Source organism: Musa acuminata, chromosome BXJ2-10 (genome assembly GCF_036884655.1).
Source record: "Musa acuminata AAA Group cultivar baxijiao chromosome BXJ2-10, Cavendish_Baxijiao_AAA, whole genome shotgun sequence".
In the NCBI taxonomy this organism is placed as follows: domain Eukaryota; kingdom Viridiplantae; phylum Streptophyta; class Magnoliopsida; order Zingiberales; family Musaceae; genus Musa; species Musa acuminata.
The window spans coordinates 14,148,387-14,171,494 of record NC_088347.1 but is presented as its reverse complement, the minus strand read 5'-3'; positions in this window follow the sequence as shown (position 1 = coordinate 14,171,494).

The following is a 23,108-nucleotide window of genomic DNA, read 5'->3' as shown; positions in this document are numbered from 1 at the left end:
GATGTAATTATAGAGTTCATTGATACTAAACATCAATTAGTTGATATTTTTACAAAGCCTTTAAGTGAAGAACAATTTGATTTCATTAAAAGAGAATTAGGAATGTTAATTTGTCCGAATGCATGAACTTATTAAAATTATTTTTCCGACTTTCTTGATTCAATCACTTGATGCTATGATGAGAAGCTTATATGATTACATATCTTAATAACATGTTGGAAATTATGTGTTTTGGATACAAAAATTTCCATGATGATAAGCATGTGTTATCTTTATGATTATGTTTGAAAATCTATAGCGAAACCATGTTCGAATGCATGAAAGTGTTAAATTTCATTTTCGAATTTTCTTGATCCTAACATGATTTAGTATTTCTCTTCCGGACTTAATGTAGCTTTCATAAGTATATGTCATATCTAGTATTTCTCATAGACTTATCGTGTGAAAAATATTTTTTCAAGAAATGAATTTGATGAAATGATTCCTTCTTATGAATTCCTTCTTGAAAAAGGAAGATCATTTTTAACACTTGCAAGGATTTGATTCACATACATATCTTGATCCTTGCAAAAATGAAGCGTGATTTAATCTCTTATCGATTTTAACTTCATTCAAGTAAGCTCACAAATGGCCTTCCTTCTTCATGCAAAAAGATAATGACAAATAAAAAGGAAAAAGTAATAAAATCTATCTCCGTGTCATGTTTTCCTTGAGATGTTTGCTTAATTGGTATTCTTGAGATGTTTGAATCATTACCACACTTATGCTAAGTTTGCTTAAATAGTTCTCCTTTTTGTTGATGACAAAAGGGGAGAAATACATGGTAAATTGATGATAGAATTGCTATGAGTATCATATTTGAATTATGTTAAGATAACAAAAGCTTGCATCAAAATATATGATAAATTGGTGATAGAATTGCTATGATTGCCATATTTGCACTATGTTAAGATATCTAGAGCTTACATCACAATTCTACAAATTGATATCTTGTCATGAGATAAAATGCTATGGTTGCTAAACACTTGAAATGTTAAGAGATCAAGAACTTACATCATAATTTTACATGTTGATATATTACCATATGATGAATTGCTACAATTGCTATCTTTCATATTTGAAATGTAAAACCTAAAAATGGATGTCAAGCCTTGACATCATTTTCAGAGAGATACATCATGATAGGAATCATGATGGGAGTATTAATAAGGTTAAATGATCTTAACTTATCAATATGTCTCTTGAATTCAAAGGCTTTGAATTCAAGAATGACTTATCTTAAGTATGACATATAGATAGGGGGAGTTAATATTAACTCTGTTATCAATTGATTGCATCATAAAAAAGGGGGAGATTGTTGAATCTCGGATTTTGATGATGAAGTCAATTATCATTTGTTATCTAATCCATATGTTGAGATAAGTGTGCAGGATTAACTACGATAGTAGTAAGACATGCAGTAGGAGTTACGCTGGAGTCAAGACCATGATCACGTTGGGGGTTTGAGAGTTCGATGGAAGTCCGGACGGTCGTCGGAGGTTCTATGGGAATAAATCCGAGAAGTCCAAGAGCTTGCCAAAGAAGCCCGTCGGAACTCGCCAAGTGGATCGTCGCTAGTCCAAGAGTTTGCCGGAAGTCTGTCGGAGCATCGCCGAGGGTTCGTCGGATGTTCACCGGAAGCTCACCGGAAGAAGCGATTAACGCACCGGAGCAAGTTATAGTATTAATGTCTTAAATATCATAGTTGGCATGTAGATTAAGTGAGGAATAGGAGGTGATCCGATTAACTTAATCTGGGGGCAATTGGGCTCTTGACAGACCCAAATTGGACCGAATGGATGAGCCCATTCGGACCCAGAATTCCTGGCCGGCGATGGCATCGCTAGGGCCGGTGGTGGCACTACCCAGGAGACTTGGTTTCCCAGGAATTCTAGGCGGTGGTACCACCCCTATCAGGCGGTGGTACAGATTGAGCTTGGTCTCCGAGCGAAGTCAGGTGATGGTACCGCCCCTGTCAAGCGGTGGTATCGCCTGAGCTCGGTCTCCGAGTGGTGTCAGGTAGTAGTACTGCCAGTTATAGCGGTAGTACCATTAGGACCCCAAAAAACTGGGAGATGACACTTTTCAGCTCCAAATTCAAACTGATTGGGGCCTATATAAACCCCACCTTTTCTACATAAAAGGAAAACCAAAAGCTTACATTTATTCTGATTATTTGAGAGCTTAAAAGTGTTGTAAAAGGCTAGAAGTTCTTCCCCCCTTTCTTGAAAGTCATCTCTTTGGGCTTGATGCGATTGGTTAGACCTCTCTCCTTGATGTGATTTCTTTGGGCTTGGTGGTCGGCCCATACTAAGTTCGGTAAAGAGAGTCTGAATCTTATCCTCTATTCACGCCTCAAAGTCTTTAAATTTAGCATTAAATGCCTCCTCATATGCCATAGTATATGCCTCCAAATCTGTAATGTTAAGATCTCTCTTTTGTTGTCGGGTTAAAGGCATATATAGGTTGAGAGAAGTAGTGGTTGAAAGGGTTGGTGGATTGGTTGAAGTAGGCTACGGTTTAGGCTTATTTTGTAGCTATTTTGGATGCAGTTTGAGGATGTGGTTTGGTGGACTTTTAGGCTTCCTCACCCCTTTTGACCCCCTGCTTCAACACCTCTGTGTTCTCCAAGCAGCTCCCTTTGGTCGATAGAAAGACAGACTGCAACTCCCGTGCATGGCCTCTACCATCACGTTGTAGGGTTTGCACCGATTATGTTCTCCTTAGCTTCCTTTGTAGCAACGTTCGCTTACTCAACCTTGTCCTCTGACTTTTCGGGCTCCCTTTAGCGAATATGAGCTCTGGAGCAGTCCTACTCTCCAGCTGCTTCGATCATACCTCTGCATAATCAAGTTCCTCCCATGGGACTTATTGGTACTTGCATTCAAACCTTTTCTATTGGTGGAACACAACCCCCATATGCTGATGACCAAGGCTTTCATCCGATGCAAAATTCGATGCATGCACGGAAGACCCGCCTCTACGGTACCATGGCCTTCACTCCTTGAATCCATAGCCCTTCTTACCGTCGTGTTGTTCACCAAAGTGGAGCTTCTAGTAGCTCCCGATCATACCTCCATATGATCTAGTCCCTCACGGGACTAGGTTATATGTATCACATTGCCACGAACTGTTCCACCACAATCCGCTGCACCATGTCGCCTCCTGGTGACATCTCTATTCCATTCTGATCCTTGTGGGATGAACTCGAATTGTGAACCCTTCATGTGTGGCCTCTGCCAATACATCGCAGGGTCTCTTCCACCTTTGATTTTGTTCGCTCCTTTGGTAATCGACCTTCATCCACCCACTCTTGGGTCACACCTAGATGAAGCACTTCTCTAGGACAATCCATCACCTAGTAGCTCCCGAAGTCCCCCGACTTTGCTGCAATTAGTACACCATTGTCTGGATCCTGGGCCTCTACCCCTACCAGCACAATCTTCGCTGCACACCACTTCCTTCATAGCAACTTAAATGGCAACACTGTGGCATATTCTTTAAGAGTACCCGCCTCTACGTCCTCTTGCCCCGTGCTAAGGCCTTCTAAACCCAACTTCGCCTTCGCAAATTGAGTCGCCTTAGTTCCTCCATCAAATGCTCCTTTGAGATAAAGTGCATATGCCCAGAAGCTCCCTTCGTCTTTGGCACCATGCAAGATGAGTTCGCTCCGTCAAAATGAATGACCCATGAAACAACATGATCCTACTCTTATCTCTGCAAGAGTTCATACCCTTGACCTCTGTCCAAGGAAAGCACTATGCCTCCGCTCCATGTTCTATATTCTATGCTAGCTCCCTTCATGCGGCTTGGGTACTTCACCAAGTTACACCCAAGTTGCTCCGCTCCTCGTTTTTGCATTGAGTTGATGGTGGCCCTCGCGCCCACCATTCCATGGGTCAGCCCTCCCTTTAGTTCGATCTCTATATTGACTCTAAGTATGTCTTCATTTGTGTTGCTTTGGGTCACTCCCCCACTTGATCTCATAATACATCCACCAATGTATTCTCTCAAGCGAGATCATGCGACGACTCCTCGCCGCTTGCTCAGTCCATTGAGCTTCATGGAGTTGTTGTTTGTTGAGGTACTCCTCAACTTGTGAGGTCCGTCCCACATGATTCTCCCTTTGGAGAGTTGGGACTTATCCCTCCTGGATAATTGTCCCATTGGAGCAACATCTCTCTTCATTTCGAAGACCACCATCCCCTTGGACTACTCCAATCTACTAAACAAACTATGCATTATTCTGCCTCCTGCAAACACACTTGCTAGATTGCGACTCCACGTCAATACAGCCCCCACTGCACCACTCAAGGCCTAGCAACATGCTGAACTCGTTGCACACTTTAGCCTCCTACGGACGTATCCTTCACATGCTGAAGAGAAAGTTTCAATGCTCCATGGCACCGAGTTTTGGTCGCCTTGGGATGGCCGTGAACATTCCATCGTCCGCATACAAGCCCATACATAAGTACCGAATTCTTTGAGTTAGCAACTCTCCTCACCTCTGTGAGCTTTGCACAACTCTTTCGGTCGCTGAGCAACTCATTCCACCTTGGATGATCTCATCCTTTACTAAGCGCCTTGCTTGCCTTGAGCACCATCAAGTATGGTTGTCAACGTTGAGCCGTAGCTCAAACTCAGCCATCCCAACCTTTGTACGCTCCGCATTCTTCCAAGCTTGTTAGTTCTTGTGGTGCCTCTTGTGTGAAGGGTTGGTCATTCCTCTGAATGCCAATCTCAGATGCCCGCTCCTCCGAGCGACTCCTTTTCCATACATCTCCATGTCCGTTTTCCCCCAAACAATCGCGCGTGTGCTGACTACCCTCAACACTGCCCCGCTAGGTCCCTCACGTTTGCATGCTAAGTGTTTCTATGAGTGCTTGTCCCGCTTTGATACCATCTATTATGGACTTAGCTAGTTTTGCCTAAGTTGTGCGACACCCTTGCGTGTCCGTCCGCAAAGGTCAGCCTCCCTGAAGCCTCCTATGGTCCCTTTGTTGAATCTCGGATTTTGATGATGAAGTCAATTATCATTTGTTATCTAATCTATGTGTTGAGATAAGTATGCAGGATTAACTACGATGAGAGTAAGACAAGCAGCAGGTGTTGCGCCGGAGTCAAGATCATGATCACGTTGGGAGTTCGAGAGTTCGACGGAAGTTCGGACGGTCGTCGGAGGTTCAACGAGAACAGATCCGAGAAGTCCAGAAGCTTGCCAAGCGAAGCTCGTCGGAACTCGCCAAGTGGATCGTCGCAAAGTCCAGGAGTATGCCGGATGTCCGCAGAAGGATCACCGAGGGTTTATCGGATGATCGATGGAAGTTCGCCGGAAACTCGCCGGAAGAAGCGATTGACGCATCGGAGCAAAGCTGCAGAAGTTGTCTTAGAGTTAATCATAGTTAGCACGATGATTAAGCTTGAAAATGGGAGGTGATCCCATTAGCTTAATCTTGGGGCAATTGGGCCCCTGAAAAGATTCAAATTGGGCCGAATGGAACGAACCATTCGGACCCTGATTGCACCAGGCGGTGCAACCGCCCAGGCCAGGAGGTGCAACCGCCAGGGCTGCGTCTCCCAGCTAGACTGGGCGGTGCAACCGCCCCAGCCAGGCGGTGCAACCGCCCAGAGCTCAGTCTTCGAGCTAGACTGGGCGGTGCAACCTCCTCTGTCAAGAGGTAGCACCGCCAGAGCTCAAGTTTCGAGCTCTGCCAAGCGGAGCAACCACCGAGCTCAGACTTCGAGCTCTACCAGGTGGTGCAACCACCGAGCTCAGTCTTCGAGCTCTGCCAGGCGGTGCAACCACCGAGCTCAGTCTTCGAGTTCTGGCAGAGAGGTGCATCAGCCTGAGCTCAGTTTCGAGCTCTGCCAGGTGATGTAACCACCGAGCTCAGACTTCGAGCTCTGCCAGGCGGTGCAACCACCGAGCTCAGTCTTCGAGCTCTGCCAGGCGGTGCAACCATCGAGCTCAGTCTTCGAGCTCTGGTAGAGAGGTGCAATCGCCTGAGCTCAGTCGTCGTGCTCTGCCAGGCGGTGCCACCTCTCCAGTCAAGAGGTGCAACCGCCTGATCCCGGAATTCTGGGATTTGATCGATTTGATCGTTTTGAGCTCCAAAATTAAATTGGGTTGGGGCCTATTGTTGAATCTCGTATTTTGATGATGAAACTACTTGATATATGTTTATGATTTAATCTGCGTTTTGAGTGACGCAGGATGCTTCGATCAGGATGAGACAATTAAAGCAGGAAAATCATGTTGTGCCGAAGGAACATGTCAGAAGATTGGACGTCGGGCCGGTGGATCGGTCGGCGTATCGACAGAAGGCTTCGGGCCGTGGACTCGGGCATTCGGCCAAGAAGAGCAGGTATTGTGCCAAGGATATCGGAGTTGCGGAGTCAACTGGCCGATTGGGCAATAGGCTGCAGGAGAGGACGATGCGCCGAAGAATCGGACGAAGCGTCGAGAGACCAATGACATGTCGGACAACTTGGTTAATTGCTTAGGATTAATTGTCTCGATCGAAGTTTTGTTTTGTTGTGCAGGATTAACTACGATGAGAGTAAGACAAGCAGCAGGAGTTGCGCCGGAGTCAAGATCATGATCACGTTGGGAGTTCGAGAGTTCGACGGAAGTTCGGACGGTCGTCGGAGGTTCAGAGAGAACAGATCCGAGAAGTCCAGAAGCTTGCCAAGCGAAGCTCGTCGGAACTCGCCAAGTGGATCGTCGCAAAGTCCAGGAGTATGCCGGATGTCCGCAGAAGGATCACCGAAGGTTATCGGTTGATCGACGGAAGTTGGCCGGAAACTCGCCGGAAGAAGCGATTGACGCATCGGAGCAAAGCTGCAGAAGTTGTCTTAGAGATATTCGTAGTTAGCACGATGATTAAGCATGAAAATGGGAGGTGATCCCATTAGCTTAATCTTGGGGCAATTGGGCCTCTGAAAAGATTCAAAGTGGGTCGAATGGAGTGAACCATTCGGACCCTGATTGCACCAGGAGGTGCAACCGCCCCAGCCAGGAGGTGCAACCGCCTGGGCTGTGGGGTTGAGAGGTGCAACCGCCCCAGCCAGGAGGTGCAACCGCCAGGGTTGCAAGGCTGGGAGGTGCAACCGCTCCAGCCAAGAGGTTGCACCGCCAGAGCTCAAGTTCCGAGCTCTGCCAGGCGATGCAACCACCGAGCTCAGTCTTCGAGCTCTGGCAGAGTGGTGCATTAGCCTGAGCTCAGTCTCGAGCTTTGCCAGGTGATGCATTCACCAAGCTCAGTCTTCGAGCTCTGGCAGAATGGTGCATCAGCTTGAGCTCAGTTTGGAGCTCTGCCAAGTGATGCAACCACCAAGCTCAGATTTCGAGCTCTGCCAGGTGATGCAACCACCAAGCTCAGTCTTCGAGCTCTGCCAGGTGATGCAACCATCGAGCTCAGTCTTCGAGCTCTGGCAGAGAGAAGCAATCGGCAGAGCTCAGTCTTCGAGCTCTGCCAGGCGGTGCCACCTCTCCAGTCGAGAGGTGCAACCGCCTGATCCCAGAATTCTGGGATTTGATCGATTTGATCGTTTTGAGCTCGAATTTTGAATTGGGTTGGGGCCTATAAATACCCCACCCATTCAGCACTGAAAAGATAACAGAACAATACCGAAATCTTGATCTTTTCTGTGATTCTAAGAGCTCAAAAGTGTTGTAAAGCCTTTAAGTTTCCTCCTTCTGTTCTTCAAGTTTTCAATTGTAAAGTGAGGAGAGAAAGGTCTGTAAAGGTTGTCTCCTAAGCCTGTCAAAAGGAGAGAAATTGTAAGAGGGAAGTTTGGCCTTCGCCCATTGAAGGAAGGCACCTAGTTGACGTCGGCAACCTCATCGGTGGAGGAAGCCAAAAGTGGAGTAGGTCAAGGCTGACCGAACCACTCTAAATCTCTGGTTTGCGTTTATTTTCGAGCACTTTATCATTACTGCAAACCTCCCTCATCACTACTGCTCTCTGCGCTTTCACGAACAAATTCTAAGTGCTGTTCTTCCAAATCTGCATTCAGACGTAAACTCGTATTTTCATACAGTACAGTTTACGTTTACGTTTGATTCTGCAGAACTGTTTTTCGTGCTTTTACGAACGAGCCTTTTTTGCAGTTTACGCTTACATTTTAATCCTATTAATAATTGCAATCTGTCCTCTGCGAGTATACAAACGAGTTTCAAAGTTTAGACGTAAATCTGCGTTTAGACGTAAATCTGCGTTTAGACGTAAAACTACGTTTAGACGTAAATCTGCGTTTAGACGTAAAACTGCGTTTAGACGTAAAACTGCGTTTAGACGTAAAACTGCGTTTAGACGTAAATCTACGTTTAGACATAAATCTGCGTTTAGACGTAAATCTACATTTAGACGTAAATCTGAGTTTAGACGCAAAACTGCGCTTAGACGCAAAACTGCGCTTAAACGCAATCTGCGCTTAGACGCAAACTGCACCTAGATACAAACTGCGAATTTGCTTTTGAATCATAATAGTTTTTGAACGAACGCAGCTTTTGGTTCTTAAATTAATATAAGATTTCCGCTGCACTAATTCACCCCCCCCCCTCTTAGTGCTCTCGATCCTAACAATTGGTATCAGAGCGGGGTTTTTCTCATTTCGGATTTACACCCGAGAGAAATGACTTTTCAAGAGGGCTGTTTGGTCTTTCGTCCACCGTTCTTTAACGGATTGGACTACACTTATTGGAAAACTCGAATGAGAGTTTTCTTAATTTCTCTAAATCTGGATTTATGGAATATCATTGAAAACGGTTTTCAACTTCCCTCCAAACCGATGAACGAATGGTCGGTTTTGGAGAAGAAGAATTTTTCTTTAAACGCAAAGGCTATGAATGCCTTATTTTGCGCATTGGACAAAAATGAGTTCAATCGGATTTCTACGTGTGAAACGACTTTCGATATTTGGCGCACTCATGAAATCACGCACGGGGGAACTAGTAGAGTCAAAGACTCGAAAGTTAATATTCTACTGCTTGATTTCGAGCTTTTTCATATGAAACCAAGCGAAACCGTTGTTGACATGTACACCCGTTTTACGGATGTCGTCAATGGTTTAAAATCACTTGGTAAAAGCTTTTCGGATTTTGAACTCGTTAACAAAGTTTTGCGCTCACTTTCTAAAACTTGGGATTCAAAAGTAACTGCTATTCAAGAATCGAAAAACTTGAACCATTTTCCACTTGAAGAACTAATTGGTTCATTGATCACATATGAAATGACGTGCAATGCACGTGAAGAACTTGAGAACCACCTTCCAAAGAACAGGAAGGATTTGGAACTCTGGACAAATGAATGCCACTTGAGCGATGACTCAAGTGATGAGGACAATGATGAACAAACCAACCTTCCAAAGAACAGGAAGGATTTGGGACATAGAACATTTGAAGACCACTCGAGCATAAGCTCAAGTGATGGTGAACTTAAAATGAAACGAAAATTAAAAAGCAAAAAGAATGGAACTACTTGCTTTAAACGCAAGAAGAAGAACAAAAATTGGGATGAATCGAGCTCATCCGAAGACGAGAAAGTCAACAAAAGCGAGGTGGTAAACTACGCCTTACTAGCTTACGACATTGAGGTAATTAAAATGCCTTTGGTTTATTTTGAAATTACTTGATGCTTTCATGATATATTTTCTTTTTTAGTTTAGAACTAATTTTCTTGAAAATTACATGTTTAAAAATAAAAATACAAAAATTATGATCATGCTGATAATTTCGAAAATAAAATTGCATATTTTATGATAAACAAACAAAATGATTTTGATCATGGTTAAGAAGTAATAATGTGTATCATGTTTGATTAACATTGTTGAATGAAATCACGTTTGATTTAAAGTAATGCATAAAGATGTAATATGAAATGGTTATTAACAATTTTATGCATGTGATTTTAAGTTATCCATGATCATGAGCTTGTTTGATCTTCTTGACTTAAATTCAAGATCTATAGCAAAAATCATGTTTGAATATATGAAAGTGTTAATTTCATTTTCGGATTCAGTTAACAATTGGTATCCTAACAATCGGATTTTCTCATACACTTATGAAAAATATTTTTCTAAAATGGATTTGATAAAATGATTCATGCTTATAAACTCCATCTTGAAATATGAATGATAGTGTTTTTGCTTGCAAAGATTTGTTTCACATTCATATCTCCTATGATTCGTGTGCAGAAAAAGAATTTATAAATCATAACACAATGTGATTTCTTATGCAAAAATAAAGTGCTTTTGTGATTCTTTGCTAAAGAGAATAATTATTAAAATCATGATCTTGATAACATGAAGCTCTTTATAAATCAAGATCGTTCATTATGCTCCCTACATTTATCAAAAAGGAGTTTTTCAAATGAAATGCAATTCAATGAAGTGTCATTTTGATATCTTGAAACTTGGAATATTTTAAAATGTGATCTTTGATAAGAATGTTTCAAGTTGCTCCTTTTACTATATCTTTTCAAATGAATCATAAGCCTTGATATCATATATCTTATAATGCAAGATTTCTTTGCCTTATGCTTATCTTAATTTGGCATATAAAGACTAAGGCATGCTTAGATGAAAAAGAATCTCTTAAAAAATGCTTTTCCCATTTGATCGAGATTAATGATTTCATGATATTTTATGAATCTCGAAATTAATTTTAATGACTTGATTATGAACTTCAAGTTAATGATTTAATTTGAATAAGTTTTATCTAAATCATAATCTTGATCTTGCAAAATTGAAGTCACAAATAATATCTTGTGGTAGTCATGAATTGATACTCACAATATGAAAACATTGATATTCATGACTTAAAATGGATTGAAACATTGTATGCTTAATTTAATCATTCTCCTATGTTTCAAAAATTCCTTGAATGCCTTATGTGATGATTGAAAACTAATCTGCTTTATGATGAATCACGAATCATGACTTGATCTATGATGTAAAAGCCTTGAAATGATTGAAATATTTAACACTTTTATGCTCTTCCCCTTACCTTCTTCTTGTTCTCAATGATAAAATGGGGAGAAGTTTTGATCATGCATGGTAGGATATAATTTGACAAAATTGATACCATCATGATATGAAACATTAATGTAATTATGAATGGTGATATGATATCATGCATGTAATACTTCAACTTATGATAATGATGCATGCAATGATAAAATATTCATGATGAAAAATTGTCTTGACATTCATAACTTGATTATCCATCATTTGTCATGATTTTGAAATCGTTCTAAAAGGAAAAGAGAACTACAAAACTGTATTCTCTCTTTCATTTTTACAATGACAAAGGGGGAGATAGCTAGCTTGTACAAGTCAAGAAGATGCAAAAACTTGATTGCAAGCTTGCCTATTTTAAGAAGCAAATATTGCTAACTTGCTTATTTCAAGAAGAAAAATTGTCTTCTTGAACATCACTATCTTGAATATCTCAAGAAGCAAAACTTGCAATTTGCACATTGCAATAGGAAGCAAGAATCATGAGCTTACACAAGAAATTTATCTTGCATTTGCTTTCAAAATTTTTGCTAGCTTATATATTGTGAAACTTGTATATCATAAAAATTGCTAGCTTGTTGGTCTAAAGAGAAGCAAAAAGTTGCTATCTCAAAAGAAGAAAATGTGCTATCTTGCCTATCTCAAGAGGCAAAAATGCTAACTTGCGCATCTAGCAAAATGAGCAAAATTTTCAAGAAGCAAGAGTTGCCTTCTTGAACATCTCTAATTTGCTAGCTTGCATAATATAGAACCTGCTATCTTGAACATTACCAAAAGTGCTATCTTATATGCTATAAAACTTGCATATCTAAAACTTGATAGCATGAATGTTCTAAGCATGATGTAACACTTGCTAAATCTTCTAGCTCCAAGATTGCATGATGATAAAACTTGATATTATGATTTTCATGCAAAGAGTTGAATCAATATCACAAACACTTGATTGTGATACTTCTCCTTTTTGTTGATGACAAAGGGGGAGAAGTATGTTGATGAAAGTATGTTGATGACATGACATGTGATGCATAAGTTTATGCATAAGTTCATGTTGACGTGTTGCAAGTATTCATGATGAATATTGCAATGACTTGAATTCAGTTTGAATTCAAGGTTCTATCAATATGGCATATTGATAGGAGGAGTTTGTTTAAACTCCGGGAGTTAAGTTTAACTCCGTCATCAAGTGGTTGTCATCATCAAAAAGGGGGAGATTGTTGAATCTCGTATTTTGATGATGAAACTACTTGATATATGTTTATGATTTAATCTGCGTTGCAAGTATTCATGATGAATATTGCAATGACTTGAATTCAGTTTGAATTCAAGGTTCTATCAATATGGCATATTGATAGGGGGAGTTTGTTTAAACTCCGGGAGTTAAGTTTAACTCCGTCATCAAGTGGTTGTCATCATCAAAAAGGGGGAGATTGTTGAATCTCGTATTTTGATGATGAAACTACTTGATATATGTTTATGATTTAATCTGCGTTTTGAGTGACGCAGGATGCTTCGATCAGGATGAGACAATTAAAGCAGGAAAATCATGTTGTGCCGAAGGAACATGTCAGAAGATTGGACGTCGGGCCGGTGGATCGGTCGGCGTATCGACAGAAGGCTTCGGGCCGTGGACTCGGGCATTCGGCCAAGAAGAGCAGGTATTGTGCCAAGGATATCGGAGTTGCGGAGTCAACTGGCCGATTGGGCAATAGGCTGTAGGAGAGGACGATGCGCCGAAGAATCGGACGAAGCGTCGAGAGACCAATGACATGTCGGACAACTTGGTTAATTGCTTAGGATTAATTGTCTCGATCGAAGTTTTGTTTTGTTGTGCAGGATTAACTACGATGAGAGTAAGACAAGCAGCAGGAGTTGCGCCGGAGTCAAGATCATGATCACGTTGGGAGTTCGAGAGTTCGACGGAAGTTCGGACGGTCGTCGGAGGTTCAGAGAGAACAGATCCGAGAAGTCCAGAAGCTTGCCAAGCGAAGCTCGTCGGAACTCGCCAAGTGGATCGTCGCAAAGTCCAGGAGTATGCCGGATGTCCGCAGAAGGATCACCGAAGGTTATCGGTTGATCGACGGAAGTTGGCCGGAAACTCGCCGGAAGAAGCGATTGACGCATCGGAGCAAAGCTGCAGAAGTTGTCTTAGAGATATTCGTAGTTAGCACGATGATTAAGCATGAAAATGGGAGGTGATCCCATTAGCTTAATCTTGGGGCAATTGGGCCCCTGAAAAGATTCAAAGTGGGTCGAATGGAGTGAACCATTCGGACCCTGATTGCACCAGGAGGTGCAACCGCCTGGGCTGTGGGGTTGAGAGGTGCAACCGCCCTAGCCAGGAGGTGCAACCGCCAGGGTTGCAAGGCTGGGAGGTGCAACCGCCCCAGCCAGGAGGTGCAACCGCCAGGGTTGCAAGGCTGGGAGGTGCAACCGCTCCAGCCAAGAGGTTGCACCGCCAGAGCTCAAGTTCCGAGCTCTGCCAGGCAATGCAACCACCGAGCTCAGTCTTCGAGCTCTGGCAGAGTGGTGCATTAGCCTGAGCTCAGTCTCGAGCTTTGCCAGGTGATGCATTCACCAAGCTCAGTCTTCGAGCTCTGGCAGAATGGTGCATCAGCTTGAGCTCAGTTTGGAGCTCTGCCAAGTGATGCAACCACCAAGCTCAGATTTCGAGCTCTGCCAGGTGATGCAACCACCAAGCTCAGTCTTCGAGCTCTGCCAGGTGATGCAACCATCGAGCTCAGTCTTCGAGCTCTGGCAGAGAGAAGCAATCGGCAGAGCTCAGTCTTCGAGCTCTGCCAGGCGGTGCCACCTCTCCAGTCGAGAGGTGCAACCGCCTGATCCCAGAATTCTGGGATTTGATCGATTTGATCGTTTTGAGCTCGAATTTTGAATTGGGTTGGGGCCTATAAATACCCCACCCATTCAGCACTGAAAAGATAACAGACCAATACCGAAATCTTGATCTTTTCTGTGATTCTAAGAGCTCAAAAGTGTTGTAAAGCCTTTAAGTTTCCTCCTTCTGTTCTTCAAGTTTTCAATTGTAAAGTGAGGAGAGAAAGGTCTGTAAAGGTTGTCTCCTAAGCCTGTCAAAAGGAGAGAAATTGTAAGAGGGAAGTTTGGCCTTCGCCCATTGAAGGAAGGCACCTAGTTGACGTCGGCAACCTCATCGGTGGAGGAAGCCAAAAGTGGAGTAGGTCAAGGCTGACCGAACCACTCTAAATCTCTGGTTTGCGTTTATTTTCGAGCACTTTATCATTACTGCAAACCTCCCTCATCACTACTGCTCTCTGCGCTTTCACGAACAAATTCTAAGTGCTGTTCTTCCAAATCTGCATTCAGACGTAAACTCGTATTTTCATACAGTACAGTTTACGTTTACGTTTGATTCTGCAGAACTGTTTTTCGTGCTTTTACGAACGAGCCTTTTTTGCAGTTTACGCTTACATTTTAATCCTATTAATAACTGCAATCTGTCCTCTGCGAGTATACAAACGAGTTTCAAAGTTTAGACGTAAATCTGCGTTTAGACGTAAATCTGCGTTTAGACGTAAAACTACGTTTAGACGTAAATCTGCGTTTAGACATAAAACTGCGTTTAGACGTAAAACTGCGTTTAGACGTAAATCTACATTTAGACGTAAATCTGCGTTTAGACGTAAATCTACATTTAGACGTAAATCTGAGTTTAGACGCAAAACTGCGCTTAGACGCAAAACTGCGCTTAAACGCAATCTGCGCTTAGACGCAAACTGCACCTAGATACAAACTGCGAATTTGCTTTTGAATCATAATAGTTTTTGAACGAACGCAGCTTTTGGTTCTTAAATTAATATAAGATTTCCGCTGCACTAATTCACCCCCCCCCCTCTTAGTGCTCTCGATCCTAACACCTATAAATACCCCACCCATTCAACACTGAAAGGATACAGATCCACACCGAATTCTTGATCTTTTAAGTGATTCTAAGAGCTCAAATTTGTGTAAAGTCCTAAAGTTCTCCTCCTTCTATTCTTCAAGTCTTGAGTTGTAAAGAGAGGAGAGAAAGGATCTGTAAAGGTTGTCTCTTGAGCCTGTCAAAAGGAGAGAAACTGTAAAAGGGCAGTTAGCCTTCGCCCATTGAAGGAAGGCAGCTAGTTGACGTCGGTGACCTCGTCGGAGGAGGAAGCCAAAAGTGGAGTATGTCAAGACTGACCGAACCACTCTAAATCTCTGGTTTGCTTTTACTTTGAGCACTTTATCATTACTGCAAACCTCCTACATTGCTACTGCCCTCTGCGCCTTTACGAACAAGTTTCTAAGCTCTGATCTTTCAGAATCTGCATTCAAACGTAAATCGTGTTTTCGTACGATCTTCACACTACAGCTTACGCTTACATTCGGATTCCATTTATAACTGCAAATTGCTTTCTACGTAAAACGCTTTTCAAGGTTCAAAACTGCTTTTAGACGCAAAACTACATTTAGACATAAAATTACGTTTAGACGTAAAACTGCGTTTAGACGCAAAACTGCGTTTAGATATAAAACTACGTTTAGACGTAAAACTGCGTTTAGACGTAAAACTGCGTTTAGACGCAAAACTGCGTTTAGACGTAAAACTGCGTTTAGACGTAAAACTGCGTTTGGACGTAAAACTGCGCTTAGACGCAAACTGCGCTTAGACGCAAACTGCGCTTAGACGCAAACTGCGCTTAGACGCAAACTGCACTGTGATTCTGCTTTTATATCGAAATCGTTTTTTATCGGATGAACGCAGCTTTCGTTTTTAAATTACTGTAAGATTTCCGCTGCACTAATTCACCCCCCCCCCTCTTAGTGCTCTCGATCCTAACACCCTTAGGACCCACAAAAGAGAGAATGGGATAGAGAAAATGCCACACTTGGGATCAACAAGCAAACATCTCTGAAAACACTTCATAGACAATGCAAATTACAAACAGACTTTGAACAGTTGCACAACAAAGGGTAAAATGGTCCATTATAGATCAAAAATCTCTCACACGTGTCCACATGATATAACCTTTATTTACAAGCCTAAAGTGGCTACCAACCTAACTAAAATGGGATTATTAAGCCTTCGGCCATCCCTCTACATGCTGTACAAATCATGAACATACCAAAAGACACGGACATACATAAGCATTACATCAAACATCCTGTTTAGAAGTTTGTCCATGATAAGAAGGTAGAATATCTTGGGCATATCATATCAAAGGAAAGTGTGGCGGTAGACCCCTCCAAAATTGAAGCAATGTAGAACTGGTTGACCCCGACAAACATAAACTCGTTATGCGGCTTTCTCGATTTAACAGGTTACTACTACAAGTTCATGAAAAATAATAAAAAGATCAATGCACACCTTACTTCCTTGCTGAAAATAGATGCTTTCCAATGGTCGCACAAAGCCACCACCGCCTTCGACGAACTTAAAGCCACAATGACAGCAACACCCATACTAGCACTACCCGACTTCGGTAATACTTTTGTTATTGAAGTCGATACCTCCAGAGTCGGAATTGGTGCTGTACTAATGCAAGAGGGCCACCCCCTCCCTTATAGTAGTAAGGCATTATTCCTTCCCATCTCAAGATAACTGTTTATGACAAAGAGATGCTCACGATTGTGCATGCGGTGACCAAATGGAGACCGTACTTGATCGGGCAATGCTTTCAAATCAAGACCGACAAAAAAAGCCTAAAATATTTCATAGAGTTGAAGATATCTTCCCTAGAGCAGCAAAAATGGGTAACAAAGTTTCTTAGATATGATTATGAAATAACTTACAAAAAGGGAAAAGAGAATGTTGTTGTAGATGCACTTTCGCGGCTACCCGAGCAAGCTGAATTTTTGGTCGTTTCACTTCTGACCAGCGACTTCCTTTAGGATATTAGGAGGGAATGGTAGGAAGATCCGAAGACTAATAAGATCATAAAAAAATTGGGTGAGGCACCAAGCTCCGTAGCTCATTATAGTTGGGACTCAAAAGAATTGCGCTATAAGGGACACATTATGCTTATGCCAAATTTTACTTGCATAAATACCTTCCTTCAAGAGATGCATTCCACACCTATGATTGGGCACTCCAGGTTCCTTAGAACCTATAAGAGAAAGAAGCAAAATTTATATTGGGTAGGGATGAAAAATATTATTTCTAAATTTATGGTATAATGTGATGTATGTCAACGACATATAGGTGAGACAGTGGCAAGTCCCGGAAAGCTGCAACCTCTACCCATCCTAGACTCAATATAGACTGATATATCAATAGACTTCATCAAAGGGCTTCCCTCATCACAAGGAAAAGAGTTATTCTAGATGCAGGGTACTAAATTAAAAATGAGTACGACATATAACATATGTGTTGAATCTCAGATTTTGATGATGAAATCAATTGATGTATTTGTCATCTAATGTGTGTTTAAGTGACGCAGGACTAGCTTTGATCAGAAAAGATAAATTAATTAAATTAAGAGAAATTAGACGTTGGGCTGGAGCAAACATGTCAGAAGATTGGACGTCGAGCCAAAGGATCGGTTGACGTATCGGCAAAAGGCTTTGGTCCGTGAATTTGGGCATCGGGCCAAAAAGATTGAACATTGCGCTAAGAAAATTGGATGTTGTGAGAAGACACTATGCTGATTGGGCAATACGCCAAAGGAGAGGACGATGTGTCGAAGGATCAAACGAAGTGCTGAAAGAACTAATGACATGCCGAACAACATAAGATTCGTTTGTAATTGATTTTGTCTAGATTGAGTTAGTTTGGAGTCTAATTGAGTCAGTTTGGAATGTAATTATACCAACTCATTTAGGAGCCAACTAGGCCCAAGTTTGGGCTATGTTGGGCCAAATGAAAAGGCCCAAACAGTGACCCAACAAGTGGAATCGCCATGGCACAATCTCCAAGACTATGTCAGGCAATGGTATCGTCGGTGGTATCGCTAGTCTGGGTGATGGTACCACCCAAACACAGTCTCCCAGGTGGTCGTACCGCTAGACTGGGTAATGATACCGTCCAGTGTTAGTGCTGCAAACGGTGGTACCGCCCAGCATAGTCAGTGCTACCGCCAAGACCTGGGAAACCCGAGATGAGATACTTTTAAGCTCCAAGTTTAAATCCACTTAAGGCCTAGAAATACCCCTCTCATCCTTGGTTAACACACACAGCATAGAGAACTTAAAAGTGAGAAAAAACTATAGTAATCACTTGAGAGATCCCCTCCTCTAATTCTAAGTTTAGAATTCTATTTAGAGAGGAGTGCTTGTAAAAGGTTGTTTCCTAAACCTGCGAAAAGGGGAAGAGGGGTGTAAAAGGGTAGTTGGTCTTCGCTCATTGAAAGAAGACCGGTAGTGGAAGCCGATGGCCTCTAGTGAAAAGGAATCGGGAGTGGATATAGGTCACGACCACCGAACCACTATAAAAATCTGGTTTGCATTTATGCTTTGCTGTTTACATTTATTGCAAACTGCCATACTTCCTAATTACTTTAGCTACACACTCTTATGAATGTGTTTTAGCGAATGAATATTTTTCGAAATAGATGTTTTTACCGTTGCATTAATTCATCCCTCCCCCCCCCCCCCCCCCCTCTAAGTGCTGACTCGATCCAAAAAGTTGGTATCAGAGCCACGCTTTTCTCGTTTGGTTTAAGACCCAAGAGAAATGACTCTTTTTGGATTTCAAGAGTAATTTTCTATTATTCATCCTCCCATGTTCAATGGGATGAACTACACTTATTGAAAAACATGAATGAGAGTTCTATTGCTTTCAACGGATTTGAATTTATAGAATATTATCGAAAGCGGTTTTCAAAAGTCTTCTAATCCAATGAATAAATGGAATGATTTGGAGAAGAAAACTTTTTCTTTGAATGCTAGAGCTATAAATGCTCTATTTTGTGCTTTGAGCAAAAATGAGTTTAATCATGTTTCTATTAGTGAAACATCTTTCGATATTTGGCATACATTTGAAATTACACACGAAGGCACTAGTAAAGTTAAAAATTCAAAAATCAATGTTTTAATGCATGATTTTGAATTATTTCGGATGGAACCAAGTGAGACCATTGGAGACATGTACACCTAGTTTATGAATGTCGTCAATGGTCTAAAAGCACTTGGTAAAAGTTATTCTAACTTTGAACTCGTTAACAAAATATTGAGATCCCTTCTAAAGAGTTGAGATCCTAAAGTAACAGCCATTCAAGAGGCCAAATATTTGAATAATTTTCCTCTTGAAAAACTTAACAGGTCGTTAATGACCTATGGGATGACTTACAATGCTCATGAAAAGCTTGAAAACAATCTTCTAAAGAACAGGAATGATTTGACACTTAAAACAAATGAAAACCACTCGAGCGAAGGCTCTAAGTGATGATGAACTCGAACTTCTCACTATAATATTTAAAAGATTCATTAAACTTGAATTAAAGAATAAAAATGAACTTAAAAAGAAGTTGCTAAAGAAGAAGATTGCACTAAGGCGGTTTGGAACGATTCGAGTTCATCCGAAGATGAAGAACAACCCAATAAAGGCGAGATGGCAAACTACACCTTAACAACTTTTGACAACGAGGTATCCAAAACCCCTTTGCCTTATTTCGAAATTACTTGATGCTTTTTCATGAGTTGTTTTTAAATTAGTTAGTAAATAAAAAATATATGTCATGCTTCTTTTTCTAGCTATTTAAAAAAAAAAGATCATGACAATTGCATGTTTTATGATAAAAGAATAAAATGTTAGATTTAAATCTAATGATTAATCCTATGTATATTTAAAAAAAAAAAAAATATGTATCTAAATTGATGATTTCCGACTTTGATTGAAAATGCTCAATGAAATCATGCTTGATGTTTTTATGACATAATAATGTAAGATGTAATGAAAATATTAAATTTTTGATACCTTGATGATTTTATACTATGCAGGAGATTTTGAATTTATACATGATAATTTTTGTGATTTATGGCTTATTGATCTTTATCACAATGAAAGTTGCTTTTTCGGTTTTAAAAAAGATGGATGGTTTTCATATAAAAAACTTGAACATATTTATATGAAATCAATCACATAAAATGAAACACATAAAAAGAAAAATGTATTGTCATTGGAATTAAAATAATAAATACAATCTATTGTTTAAAGAAGTTGTATGTTTAATATGTTATATTTTCTGGTCATGATGATGAAATTTACTTTTTGGTCTTAAACAATGATGCATTCTTTGACTTGGCATAAAAAACTTGGGCATGCTTATGTGAAATAAATCAAACAAAAAAAAACGAAGGAAAACATTTTTCTTAAAGAATTTCTCAATCCCTACTTTATCGATTTTCAAAAAGGAAGATCAATGAATGTATTTATGTTATTTTATGAATCTCTTGAAAATAATTTTGATGATTTGATGATTTGAATGATTTTATTCAAATCATGATCTTGATTTCTTGGAATTACTTGAGATTTTTTTAATCAAGATCTCTTCTTTGTACTCCTACGATTTTTTCTTGGAGGAGATTTACTATATGAATTATGTCTTTTGGTATTCACATGATCTTATCTTTTATGATATGATTTTTATAATTCCTTGTATTCATGAAATATATCTCATCACCAAAATTTTCTTGTTATCCTTAATGTGATGATATGAAATTATGCATGATATTATGTTGATGTATACAAACGAGAAGTTATGATCATGCATGATAGGATATAATGTAATTTGACAACTTGATACCATCATGATGTTAAATAATTATGATTTGGAATGATGCATGCAATACTTATGATGATGTACATGATGTTTTGTATATAATATGAATCATGATGAAAATTGCTTTGACTTGAATACAATTTGAATTCAAGATTTATCTCAATTATGACATATTGCAATAAGAATGACACTTTATCTTTGTCATAGTTTAAAAATTGATATAAAGGGAAATGAATTACACCATTGTTTTATTATTCCCCTCTTTTTGCCAATGACAAAGGGGGAGAAAGAATTATTAGTGTGCACATCTCAAAAGAGAAAAATTTGCTAGCTTGCACAATTCAAAAAGATGAAAAGACATGCTAGCTTGCTCATCTCAAAAGAGAAGCAAAGATTGCTAACTTGCATAATTCAAGAAGCAAAAGTTGCTTTCTTGAACATCTCAAATATTGCTAGCTTATATTTTCTAAAATGATATAAAAATTTGCTAGCTTGCATGATGTAAAACTTATTAGAATTGCTAGCTTGAACATTGCAAAGGAAGCAAAAATTATACTTCTCAAAAGGGAAGAAAGAACTTGCTATCTTGAATATCACCAAAAATTGCTAGCTTGCCTATCTTGAGAAGCAAAAGTGCAAACTTGAAAATTTACAATCTTACACATCTTTAAAATTAATGATGATTTGGAGATTAGGTATGTTGTAAAGTGATAAAAAATTTGTTAGCTTGTATATTACAAAACTTGCATATCTCTAAAACTTGCTAGTTGCACTTCTCCTTTTTTTTTATAACAAAGGTGGAGAAGTTATGTTGATGATCATGTATGGAATGATATGTTGAAATTTTGATTATGCATGATTTTATGTTGCTTAGACTCATAATGATTTCATGAATAAATTTTCTTTGACTTGAATTCAATTTGAATTCAAGGTTCTATAAATATGGCATACTGATAGGGGGAGTTAAGATTAACTCCGTTATCAATTGGGTGTCATCATCAAAAAGGGGGAGATTATTGAATCTCAGATTTTGATGATGAAATCAATTGATGTGTTTTTCATCTAATGCACGTTTAAGTGACGTAGGACTAGCTTTGATAAAAAAAGGCAAATCGATTAAAGTAGGAGGAATCAGACATTGGGCCGGAGCAAACATGTTAGAAGATTGGACGTAGGGCCGAAGGATCGGTCGACATGTCGGCAAAAGGCTTCGGTCCGTGAATTCGGGCATCGGGCCAACAAGATCAAACATTACGCTAAGGAGATCGGATATTGTGAGAAGACAACATGTTGATTGGGCAATACGGCGAAGGAGAGGACAATGAGCCAAAGGATCAAACGACATGTTGATTGGGCTCCGGAAGAACCAATGACATGTTGGACAACATAGGATTCGCTTGTAATCGATTATGTCTAGATCGAGTTAGTTTAGAGTCTAATTGAGTCGATTTAGAATTTAATTAGACTAACTCAATTAGGGGCTAACTGGGCCCAAGTTTGGGCTATGTTGGGCTAAGTGAAAAGGCCCAAACAGTGATCCAATAGGTGGAACCATTGTAGCATAGTTTCCAAGACTATCAGATAGTGTTACCGCTAATATGAGTTGTGGTACCGCTAATCTGGGTTATAGTACCACTAGACTAGGCGGTGGTACCACCTAGTATCAGTTCTGTAGGCGATGGTATTGCCCAACACAAGCGATGGTACTATTAGGACCTGGGTAACTGAGGATAAGACACTTTTAGGCTCCAAGTTTGAATCCACTTGAGGTCTATAAATACCCCTCTCATTCCTAGTTAACACACACAAGCATAGAGAATTTAAAAGTGAGAAACACTATATTAATCACTTGAGAGATCCCCTCTTCTAATTTTAAGTTTAGAATTTTGTTTAGGGAGGAGTGAGTGCTTTTAAAAGTTTATCTCCTAAACCTGTGAAAATGAGAAGAGGGGTGTAAAAGGGTAGTTAGTCTTCGCCCATTGAAAAAAGACTGGTAGTGGAAGATAGTAGCCTCGATTGAAGAAGAATCGGGATGGATGTAGGTTACGAAGATCGAACCACTATAAATATCTGGTTTGTAATTCTTTTATGCAATTTACCTTTACTACAAACTATTTTACTTTCACTACACTTCCATACACTTTTAAATTAACATTTATCCGATCGATTTTCAACGAACGAATATTTTCTAAAATCGATGTTTTTACCGCTGTACTAATTCACGCCCCCTCCCTCCCCCCCCCTCTTAGTGCCGACTCGATCCTAATAATATCACCCACAAACCAACAACCATACTGAAGTAGTGAATAAGTGCTTGGAGACATACCTTAGATGCTTTAC